Below are 12,456 nucleotides of genomic sequence, written 5' to 3'. Positions count from 1 at the left end.
GTATACCTCTCTTTTATTTGACTTCAAATTTCCTGGCCTATTTACCTTTCCCTGAGGAACAAAAATAATATTTCATTCAAGGTTCTGTGCAATCCTATATAATATATATAAATATATATAAATATATATATATATATATACATACATATATAATAATAAAAAAAAAAATCCTCCTTCTCTGGGCTTCTGTCTACCCTAATGGGTTTTTTCCTTCAGGTGAGCCCTGACTAGAAGCTTCCAGAGACTGACTGTGGAGTAATTCTGTATAGAGACCAGACCAGGCTAACAGGAAGCTAAATCCAAGGCCCTTTGAAAGTAAAGAAGGATGGAGACAATTATCTCTCACTTGGAACCCTTTTCCATTTCCCCCCATCAGCTGCTCTCCACTCCCATACCCTAATTCCTGACTCCTTTCTGTTGGTCTTTCTCACCTGCTGGGAGGATGGGACTCCTGAGCTGAGCTCCAGCTGCGGGCTTCACCTATAATAGGAGAACTGGAGAATGCTGATGTTGTTTCCATGACAATAGAAATCACTTGGAACAAGCCAACTTCAAAGTCTAAATGACAGTTTGTCAGAAGTGGGTCTCCCACTGCCCAGAGACAGTATCTTCTCTCCGCCTTGGGGATGATAGCTACTATACTTAAGGTTGGTACTGCAGGGACTCACTGTGTGCTGCCTCTGGGTATAGGGAGGCCTAAGGTCTCCTTAAGGCCTAATATGTGAAATTATAAGGTTTTGAGTTCATGCCTAACTACCTTATAATTTCATATCACTTTCTTTTTTTTCACAATAGCTTTTTAATTTTTCAAAATTTTTATTTTTTATCTTTTCATGCAAAGATAGTTGTTAACATTCACCCTTGCAAAACCTTGTGCTCCATGTTTTTCTCCTTCCCTCCCTCCCCTTTCCCCTGATAGTAAGTAATCCAATATAAGTTGAACATGGATATAGCACTTTTTTTCTAAAGCATCTCACCCATTTTAACCTCACACCAACCCTGAGAAGTATGTGGAAGAGCTATCACCATCCCTAGTTAACAGATGAGGGAACTGAGGCCCAAAAGGGTGAATTAACCTACACAGCAAGTCAATGGCAGTACTGAGCTTGAACCCGAATCTTTGGACATACAGTCCAGTAGCCTGGTGGTTCCAGTTTGGCAGGTTGGTTTTTTCTTTTGTTTTAATAACCTAAAGCCTACCATGTGACAATCCCACTAAACCTACATTTTCATTTTTTCATTTTGACCTATGACTTCCTTGGTGTAGGGAATTCCCATTGTGGAGATTCCCCCTAATTTTGCAAAAGTAATCTGTACCACTGCTATCTTTAGCTTTGTTTCTCAGAAAATGGCCTGGGACTGCTGAAAAGTTAAATGACGGTCACCCATAGTAGAAACAAAGCACAAACCCAGGTTTTTCTGACTATCCCACCCTTCTTTCCATTTTTTAAGAGGCAGTTAGAGTTCCCAGGATCACACAGCTAGTGTCTGAGGTCACAGCTGAACTCAGATCCTCAACTCCAGGGCCCTATACCACCCCACACTTTGTCTATATAAGGAAACCTTTCAGAAAAGGCCCCCAACTAAGCAGCCTAGTAGGATGTTATCCTGCCACCCTCCTTGTTGAAAAGATGCCCAGATATCAAGAAAGTGAGAATAGATTTCTTTCCCTGGTAAAAGGCTCTGACTTTACCCTATGTAGACAAAGGCTCACGGGGAACAAATGGCTTGTTTAAGTCTGTTTTGCAAAGCTTGTTCTGGATGCAAGGAGATCATGTCTCTAAAACACCCAAACAGCCAGTTATTTCTGTAAATTGAGTGGGAAAGAATCAGCTGAGGAGGGCTTGGGTCATGCTGTGAATGACTGGCAGATTTTTTTCACTTTCCCTGCAGGTTTATTGGTATCATCTGGAGACAGCCACAGGGGGCCAACTCTTATTCACAAACAACTTAGATCTTCCGCCTTGTCTCCACAATCACAATAAGCACCACAAGACTCCCTGGCAAAAGTAGTAAAACACATGAAAAAGGCTGTCGAGTCTGGAGACCCAACTCTGCTAGCTTGCTGGTTGTGTGACTCAAATCACTTACTTCTCTGATGCTTTACCCTCATCCGTAAATGAAGAATTATGACAGCAAAGGATTTAGAGTGTGAAGGTCCCTTGGTAATTATCTAGTCCAAATCCTTTATTTTATAACCAAGGAAACATCGGAAAAGTTAAAGAATTTGCCTGGGGTCACACAGGATGAGAGCCGGGACCAAAATCAAAGTTCCCTAACATTACATCCAGGGCTTCTTCCCACTTCCCACATTGACAATACCAAACTCATGATTTTGGGGGAAAAGCACAGATGAGATAATGCATAAAGTATCTTCGTAAACCTTAAAATTCTAGGTAAATGTTTAGTATTGTTGTCGCTAACATCACCGTTACCATCAGGATCATGAAGCATGAGCCTCCCACAGGTGGGAAGAGTTAAAGAACTTTTGTGGGATTATCCTTACCTTCAGGAGCTTTAGTAGAGAGATTGACAAAATCATAAAGAACATTCTCAAGCAGATGCCTGCAGTGTTCCCTGCTGGTTCAACCTACCACAACTATCTCAGGATCCAGAGGTGACCATCTTGGGGCCATAGCTTCACATCCTTGCTAATCATCTCAAGCACGGCCTACGGTTAGGGTAGCACTTTAGGATGCAGACTATATACAGGTGGGCAAATTGTAACACATTTTGGTTAAAACTCAGCTTCGTTCAGCTTTCCAGAGCTTCTTCAAAATTCTCTCTCTTCCCCTAGTCCTTGTATGAAAGAAGGTCTTTTCTGCTTATGATCCAGGTAGACAAACCCAATGTCAAGTTAAAGCAATTCTGCAGTCTGAAATGGGACAGATGGATGTCTTTTTCTGTTCTCTGGATCCTATGCTCAGAATCTCCTGAGAATCTCAAGATTGTTCCTTCTGAGTTCTCAATTTATATCAAATGTTCATCTGATGATCTGCCAAGCTCTGCTCTGGATTGAATCAACAGAGTATAAACTCTTCAAAAACAGGGATTGTTTCATTTTTTTGTCTTAAATAGTGAGAGGGTAGCACATGCCTTGTGTGTAATTGGCACATTAATGTTTGTTGAATTGATTCACATACTTTTTAGTTTTTTTAATCCCCTTTTTTTTCTTTTCCCAGACATTTTGTACCTTGATTTGCACTGCTGAAATAAATAGTGTCAGAGCAAAAGAACCATAGTGATTGTCTAGCCCCACTTCCTTCATTGAAAGTTGAGAAAGGAGGGTTAGAAAGGGAGGTCAAACACCGATGTAATAATAATAATAATAGCAAATATCATTTATATAACACTTTAAACTTTGCAGAGTGCCTTACAAATGTTATTTCATTTGATCCTTACAACTTGGAAAGGTAGATTTTATCATTATCTCCATTTTATAGTTGAGTAAAGTGAGGCAGAGGTGAATTGATTTGCCCAGTCTCATAGTCTGGGCAAATGTCTAAGTAAATGTCTAAGATTGGATTTGAAGCAGGTTTTTCTGTTTTCAAACCACTCACTGTATCTCTTATGCCATCTCACTACCAACTAATCCAGGACTATGCGCATTTTCTGGCACATAGAGACAGGGATTTGGACTTGTGATTTCATTGATATGAGAAACTCCAGGGAGGAAACTTCCTCTACCATTGTGAATCAACATCCTCTGAAAGAAAAGTTACCTAGTAGAGTTGTATCAGAAATGCTGCCTGAAACACTCCTTAGTGCACACAGGCCAAACCGGATTAAAATGTAATTAGGAAATATTTAACAAAACAAAAATAAAATCAAACACAGATTGTTTTTTGAGTCAATATGCCACCCATAGGAACCTTTGTATATGGCTTAGTGACCTTTATTTCTATTTGAACTTGATAGCTCTGGTTTAAGATATTACCTGGGGTGGGACTCCAGGAAGAGGGAGGGCATTTGAGACTGCTGCCACCTGACTCCCTCACCCTTTATTGTCCTCTGGTTGCTGCTTTTGGTTCTGTGCTACAACTGACCAGCCCCTCCACTGTTGCTCTTGTAGTTGTTATACTGGTCTCTCTGTCCTTGGAAAGCTCACTCTGGTGCTTTAGCCGATAGATAGTGCTTTCCCTCCCTCTCTCCTTCCCTCTCTCTCTGTTTCTCTCCCTCCTTCTTCTTCTTCCCTGTTCCTCCTCTTCCTCTCTGTCTGTCTCTCTGTCTTTCTCTCTCTTTCTGTTTGTGTTTCTGTCTCTATTTATCTGTCTGTCTCCAGCATTGATTCAGTCCTATTTTTAACTTTCAAATTTTCTACCACACACACACACACACAAAAAAAAAAACCCAAACAAACAAACAAAAAAAAACCCCCAGCACAAAAGATCCTTTCAGGTCAGTGGGAATGGCTCTTTCTTGGAATGCTCCAGTGAGCTTCTGTTTCCACTCTCATGCAACCAACTGGAAGAATATCTATTTTACCTTGTCCCATTTCTATCATTTGAACAATGGGGCCTCCCCCTTAGCTCCTCTTGACAATTCTTCTTGCGTTCTAAGAAGCCGCCCAGCTCTTGTCTTAGCTTACAAATAGATCCAGTTATACCTTGATGCTGCTAGATGCCTTTGGGAAGAGGGTTGTCCTTGAGACTAATTAGGTCCAAGCTCTGGCTCCATTTCTCACTGCCTCCATGACCCTGGGCCTGTCAGTTAGCCTCTCTCAGCTTTAGTTCCCTCTTCAGTAAAATGGGGGTGATAAGCCCTACTCTATGAGGTTATTGTAAAAATGGGAATCTTGTTGGTTGATATCATTTCCTTAGCATCATTTTAAATTGAGGCAGAGAGTAGGGGCCAGGACAGCAGCCACACCTCCTTCCAACACAGTCACACCCCTAATTTCACAGAGGAAGAAAGGTTAAGTCTCTTCAGATGTACACTGAAATTTGAGCAATCATTTTTCATCCATTTCGTATTTCCCATGTGAATGGACAGTCCAAACTCTTTGGAGTGATTACAGATCACTTCTAGGAAGCAATTATCTTGGGGTTTGATGCAATTAACACAGAAAACAGGAACATCTGAAAGATTTCACCATCCATCTATAGGGAAGCTCTTTTTCACCTATGTAGTGAGCAGGATCTCCATCATAATGTGAATATTTAAAAATTAATGAGGCAGCTAGGTGGTGCAGTGGATAGAGCACCAGCCCTGAAGTCAGGAGGACCTGAGTTCAAATTTGTCCTCACTTAACACGTCCTAGCTGTGTGACCCTGGGCAAGTCACTTAACCCAAATTGCCTCAGCAAAAACAAATGAATAAAAATAATAGTGATAACTTTTAACTTTTCAAAATATATGCAACAATAGTTTTCAACACCTTGCAAAACTTTGTATTCCAAGATTCTCTCCCTTCCTCCCCCTTCCTCTTTTCCCTCTCCCCTTCTCCTTGACAACAAGTAATCCAATATAAGTTAAACATGTGCAAATGAATTTATATAGTAGTATGTGTATGTACTCATATATAATATATGTGTGTTTGTGTGTGTGTGTGTGTGTACTATTGTGTGTGTACATGTGTAAATCCATAATTTTTTTCCACTCCTTTGGTATCTTCTCCTTGGTTAGATATCATAAATTGATCTTTCAACATCTTCACAAATATATTGACTCCTAGCACAGATCTCCTTTCTCTATGTTGCATTTAATCTGGCTATTTGCCCCCATCTTTACTCTTTAGTACCATTTCTATTTCCTTTATAAGTACCTCAGAGACTGTGGTGTTAGGTTCCAGTGTGGTGGTTTCATTATTTATAATGAAGAAAACAGTAATCATATATTTTAAAATCTTTTCAATTTTTCTTATGTTTAGAGTCTTCTTTCTGTTTTCATCCTTGAGTGCTCTTGGGATTACTCTGTTTTAGTTGGTTTCTGCCAAGATTTCTTTATACTTTCCTCTACTACTCTCTGCTTTATGAGAATATGCTCCTTAGAATCATTTATTATCCTTTTTCATAAGATTTTAGAGATAAATTTATACACTAAACTGTTTTTTTTTTTCCCTTTGGCTATCATCTTAATCTTACTGGCATAAGTTAAATATTTACTGGTTAAGTACAAGTATTATAATCACCATTTTACTGAGAACTTTGTAGGCTTCTACTCTGCTGCCTCATCAAGTTTGGAGGTGACTAGATCCTCAAAAGTTTTGACAGACAAGCATAAGCCCTGGCAGATTCTACCATACTTTGGAAAGGCTTCAAGTTATGACTCTCAAGTTATGGTTCTACTCTCTAGGGCCAGTCTAGCAAAATACATAGAATTCTTTGGTCATGGTAACCCATGAAAAAAAAAAAGAAAATATACTAGTCTTCAGTGCTTTGAGGGCCCCTTTTATTCCTCTACTGTTATGAGGGCAGAACGGCAAAAGGAAGGGCAAAGGGAACTAACAATCATAAAATTTTCAGGCTACCTATAAACTTTGATTTTTGGTGCTTGGAATGTGAGATCCTTATCCAATGACCAACAGGTAATGTACTGTAGGAGGAGCTGAATCATGGCAACCTGAACTTTTACAATATAAATGAAACCAAAAGAAAAATGGAAAATATGGCTAAACACCATTCTTTAACTGATAAATGGTCAAAGGATATGAACAGACAATTTTCAGATGATGAAATTGAAACTATTTTCACTCATATGAAATAGTGTTCCAAATCACTATTGGTCAGAGAAATGCAAATTAATTAAGTGATATCTGAGATATCATTACACACCTCTTAGATTAGCTAAGATGACAGGACAAGACAATGACGAATGTTGGAGGGGATGTGGGAAAACTGGGACACTGATATATTGTTGGTGGAACTGTGAATAGACCCAGTTATTCTGGAGAGCAATTTGGAACTATGCCCAAAAAGTTATCAAACTGTGCATACCCTTTGACCTAACAGTGGTTCCACTGGGCTTATACCCCAAAGAAATCTTAAAGGAGAGAAAGGGACCCAAATGTGCAAAAATGTTCATGGCAGTCCTGTTTATATTGGCCAGAAACTGGAAACTGAATGGATGCCCATCAGTTGGAGAATGGCTGAATAAATTGTGGTATATGAATATTATGGAATATTATTGTCCTGTAAGAAATGACTGACAGGATGATTTCAGAAAGGCCTGGAGAGATTTACATGAACTGATGCTGAGTGAAATGAGCAGGACCAGGAGATCATTATATACTTCAATAACAATTCTACATGATGATCAATTCTAATGGACCTGGCCATCCTCAGCAATGAGATGAACCAAATCAGTTCCATTGGAGCAGTAATGAGCTGAACCAGCTATGCCCAGCGAAAGAACTCTGGGAGATGACTATGAACCACTACATAGAATTCCCAATTCCTCTATTTTTGCCCATCTGCATTTTTGATTTCCTTCATAGACTAATTGTACTCATCACTGAGATGATTCAAACCAGTTCCAATTGTTCAGTGATGAAGAGAGCCATCCACAGCCAGAGAGAGGACTGTGGGAACTGAGTGTGGACCACAACATAAAATTTTCACTCTTTCTGTTGATGTTTGCTTGCATTTTGTTTCCTTTCTCAGGTTTTTTTTTTCCTGATCTGATTTTTCTTGTGCAGCAAGATAACTGTACAAATATGTATACATATATATGTGTGTGTATATATATATTGGATTTAACATACTTAACATGTATTGAATTACCTGCAATCTAGGGGAGAAAGTGGGAAGAAGGGAAAATTTTGGAACAGAAAGTTTTACAAGGTCAATGTTGAAAAATTATCCATGCATATGTTTTGTAAATAAAAAGTTTTAATAAAATTAAAAAAAGAAAAGAAAAAATGACTAAACAGAAGGATGACTCACAGAAAAATCAAATAAAAAAGGAAAAATGAAAAAAGGAAATAAAATGCAAGCAAACAGCAACAAAAAGAATGAAAACTCTATGTTGTGATCCACACTCAGTTCCCACAGACCTCTCTCTGGGTATAGATGGCTCTCTTCATCGCAAGATCATTAGAACTGGCCTGGATCATCTTGTTATTGAAGAGAGCCATGTCCTTCAGAACTGATCATCATACAATCTTCTTGTTGCCATCTATAATGATCTCCTGATTCTGCTCATTTCATTTAGCATCAGTTCATGTAAGTCTCTCCAGGTCTCTCTGAAATTGTCTTGCTGGTCATTTCTTACAGAACAATAATATTCCTTTTTTTTTTTTTTTTTTAATTTAATAGCCTTTTATTTACAGGTTATATGCATGGATAACTTTACAGCGTTAACAATTGCCAAACCTTTTGTTCCAATTTTTCACCTCTTACCCCCTCACCCCCTCACCTAGATAGCAGGATGACCAGTAGATGTTAAATACATTAAAATATAAATTAGATACACAATAAGTCTACATGACCAAAACGTTATTTTGCTGTATAAAAAGAATCAGACTCTGAAATATTGTACAATTAGCTTGTGAAGGAAATCAAAAATGCAGGTGGGCATAAATATAGGGATTGGGAATTCAATGTAGTGGTTTTTAGTCATCTCCCAGAGTTCTTTCTCTGGGCGTAGCTGGTTCAGTTCATTACTGCTCCATTGGAAATGATTTGGTTGATCTCATTGCTGAGGATGGCCAGGGCCATCAGAACTGGTCATCATATAGTATTGTTGTTGAAGTATATAATGATCTCCTGGTCCTGCTCATTTCACTCAGCATCATAGAACAATAATATTCCATAACATTCATATACCATAACTTATTCAGCCATTCTCCAACTGGTGGGCACCCACTCAGTTTCCAGTTTCATGCCACCACAAAAAGGGCTGCCACAAACATTTTCACACATGTGGGTCCCATTCAGTTCTTTTTGATCTCTTTGGGATACAGGCCTAGTAGAGACACTATTAGATCAGAGTATGCACAGTGTGATAGCCCTTTGGGCATAGTTCCAAACTGCTCTCCAGAATGGTTGGATCTATTCACAATTCCACCAACAATGTATCAGTGTCCCAGTTTTCCCACATCCCTCCAACATTCATCATTATCTTTTCCTCTCATCTTAGCCAGGCTGAAAGGTCCCACAGGCACTTCTTGAAGAAGCAAAGAAAAGAGTTGGCAAAATTGTTTTTATTTTATACCCAAAGAAAACAACAGACATTATGCCATGGAATAGTTAAATATTTCATATTGCAATGCTTGTGAAAAATAAATACAAAAAGACCACTAGGGAAATGATTGCAGCTTCTGCATCAACATTAGTTTCAGAGAATAAAGAAGTTGAGAAATTCTTTGGAGAACTTGACAAGACCTTTGAATTTTCAACCTGAAAGTAAATGACACCAGATCAAAAGCATCAATAAGCTGTTGATTAAACTTGATAGAGAACAGCAAAGAGATGAAAAGTGAAAAAGAACTGTGAATATTTGTACACTATTCTGTCCACCAATTATGGGGAAGTCACCACGTCTAGACTTTAATCATGGGGACCCAGATGAGGTCTTTCCAGGTGCACAAAGGATCAAACAGGCTGTTTACATCAGGGAATGTACACTGTGAGCTGAATTGAGCTTAGAGCACCACCTGGTGGGTCATTATGAGACTGTTTGATGAGCTATTCCTGACTTCTCTGCCTTTTCATTCCTTAGTGCCACACTATGGCAGATGTTCCTGAGGAGAAGATAATTCCTGTATGACTGTGCTCTTCAAGAAGAGAACTAGTTACTACTGCTGGACATGACGAACAATAAATAACACACAAAAATGAAATTGATTGTATTTTAACAAATAGATCAATGACATAGGAGTCATTTCCAGATCAATAGCTTGTTAAAGCAAAGAGCAAAATCAATACCGAATTAGAAGAATAAAAATAGAAGAACATAGGGTGCACAAATGAGGCAACTCTCCAACCTAAGTCTTTAAATAAGCAATTGACTCAGAAAAACAGGAAATGACTAAAACAACAAATATTAGAATAGAGTATCACCATTTCTTAAGGAAGTTTAATTGATGTAAATCAAGAAGACTAAAGGAGTGTAGAAATGATCGGAGCCAGCAATCACTTGATCTTCCAGCCAAATGTAGAGATGTAGCAGCCAAAGGCAACACTGGTTTGTTACAACTCATGACTGATTTGTAATACTTTACAAAGGAGAGTGTCAGAAGGTTATGAACAGTTCTGTATCCAAAAACAAAACAAACAACCCAAGAAGCAACTGAGGGGAATACTAATTTACAGAAAGTTTATCAAGAGATACAACTAGACCAAATCAGTCCAATAGCATTTGTTGATTAAACTTGATAGAGGACAACAAAGAGATGAAAAATGAAAAAGAGCTGTGAATATTTGTAAACTATTTTGTCCATTAATTATGGGGAAATCACCACTTCTAGACTTTAAAAATCATAGCCCCTAATAAATTGTAGAAAGAAGTAGAAATGGACAATAATTAAATAGGAAAGCAAGCTGAATTACCTTTTGAAAATTTGTGTTTTTAATAGTCTGCAAGCTTCTCTCTAAAACAAAGGTCCATATTTTTAATATCTATACTCTTCCAAGAATACTATATATATGGCTGTGAGTCTTGGAATGCCACAACTACTGAAGAAGTGAGGTTACAGGTAACCAAAAGGGCAATAGAAAAGAGTCGTGGGAAGGAGCTAATTGCAGCAGTGAAAAATTGCACAGGAAAAGTAGAAAAATATCATCAGAAATAGGATGGAAAAGGTGATAGGCCAATCTTGTAGAAAAAGCAAAGAATAGCCTCATTCTTTGTTGGATTTAACATAGAACATGTACAAGAATTGCATAAGATGAGAAAATGTAAAAGGATTGCTATCTGCGATCCTAGAGATCACAGATCCACTGATGCATCAGTGTAGTAAAAACAGTAGCTGAGATCACCAAGAGAGAAAATCTAAAGAAGAGAAGATGATCCAAGACCAGGTTTGAGAAACTTACAAAATTAGGGGTTGGAAATAGATTGTGATCCAGCGAAGAACACTAAAACCAAGTGGTTATACAGCAGAACAATAAAGAACAATATCACAGAAGTCAGGACAGGAGAGTATCCAGGAGGAGGGTTAAAAGTGTCAGAAGCTAAAAAGAGATCAAGAAGGATGAGTTTGAGGAAAGGTAATTAGATTTAGTAGTTAGAACTAGTATAGTGGAATGGAGAAAAGCACTGGATTTGGAGCCAATGGCTTTAGGTTCAAATCTTGACTCTGCTACTCATTGATTAAGTGAATTTGGTCAATCATAGGGTCCTATGAACCTCTTTGAGCCTTTCAGTTTCTTTATCTGTAAAACGAGGTGGTCAGCCCAAATGACTTATGAAGTCCCTGCCAGATTTAGAGATGACATGATTCTATGACAGTTTCCTTGGAGAGAGAATTTGCAGTCGGTAGGGAGAGAGAGGGAGAGAGAGAAAGGTAGGCTGTGATCCAAAAAGGAAACCCAAACTGGATAATACAGAGATCACACAAGTTTTAAATGATGGTGATCTAAAAAGTTGGTTTAATCTGCCACTCATTCTGTAAATAGTTGAAATAGAATGAAGATACAGGTTATGGGAGTTAAGGAAATTGATAAACTTGGAGACCAGGGTGTTTAAAGGAATATCAATGTATTGTCCCTGAATTTAATGACAGGAGTAAGAGTAAAGTGAAAAATTGAATCTTACTCATTACCTACATGAGAAAAAAGAAGTAAACTGGTGGTTTAACAGTAACATAAAAGACCTAGGGAAGAATTTTCTATTTGACTAGAACTATTGTTAAATAATGCATGTAGAAATACACATGTTTAATCTATATCAGAGTGCTTATTGTCTTGGGGAGGAAGGAAGGGAGAGAGGTAGAAAAATTTGGAACACAAGGTTTTGCAAAAGTGAATGTTAAGAACTATCTTTGCATGTATTTAGAAAAAATAAAATACTATAATTTTAAAAAAGAAAAAGAAAATACTATCATTAGTATAAAAAAATGAACTGATATAATAATGTAATTCAAAACAACCCAGCAAATTGACAAAGATGACAAAAGATGGGAATAGTTAATGTGGAGGAGTTGTATAATAAGAGTTTTACTGATATATTTTGATTGGAGCTATGACTGTCCATACCCACTCCAGAAAACAGTTTTGAATTATTCAAATAAGGTAACTAAAATATACATACCTTTTGATACAAAAATCCCACTGCTAGGTGTATGTATACTAAGAAGATCCATAATAAAAAGAAAGTCTTCATATATACCAAAATATTCATAGTAGAATTTTTTTGTGGTAACAAAGAGTGGAAACAAAGTAAATGCCCCCCAACTGGAGAAGGGGTAAACAAATTAGGGCACATGAATGCAATAGAATAGTATCATGCTTGGTGAAATAATGAACATAATGAATACAGAAAAGCATGGAAAAATGTAGATGAACTGATATAAAGC

At 37.8% G+C, this 12,456-nt stretch overlaps 1 long non-coding RNA gene across 1 annotated transcript; it reads left to right on the top strand.

Annotated features, from left to right (window-relative positions):
• Nucleotides 1-233: 233 nt before the first annotated feature.
• LOC116420480 lies at nt 234-3,236 on the top strand. The gene is made up of 2 exons (XR_004230819.1): nt 234-647; nt 1,894-3,236. It is a non-coding gene; the product is annotated as an uncharacterized LOC116420480 (long non-coding RNA).
• Nucleotides 3,237-12,456: the final 9,220 nt, after the last annotated feature.

Source organism: Sarcophilus harrisii, chromosome 1, assembly GCF_902635505.1.
Source record: "Sarcophilus harrisii chromosome 1, mSarHar1.11, whole genome shotgun sequence".
Lineage (NCBI taxonomy): Eukaryota > Metazoa > Chordata > Mammalia > Dasyuromorphia > Dasyuridae > Sarcophilus > Sarcophilus harrisii.
The sequence above is the reverse complement of the archived record's forward strand: the minus strand, read 5'-3'. Positions and strand labels throughout refer to the sequence as shown.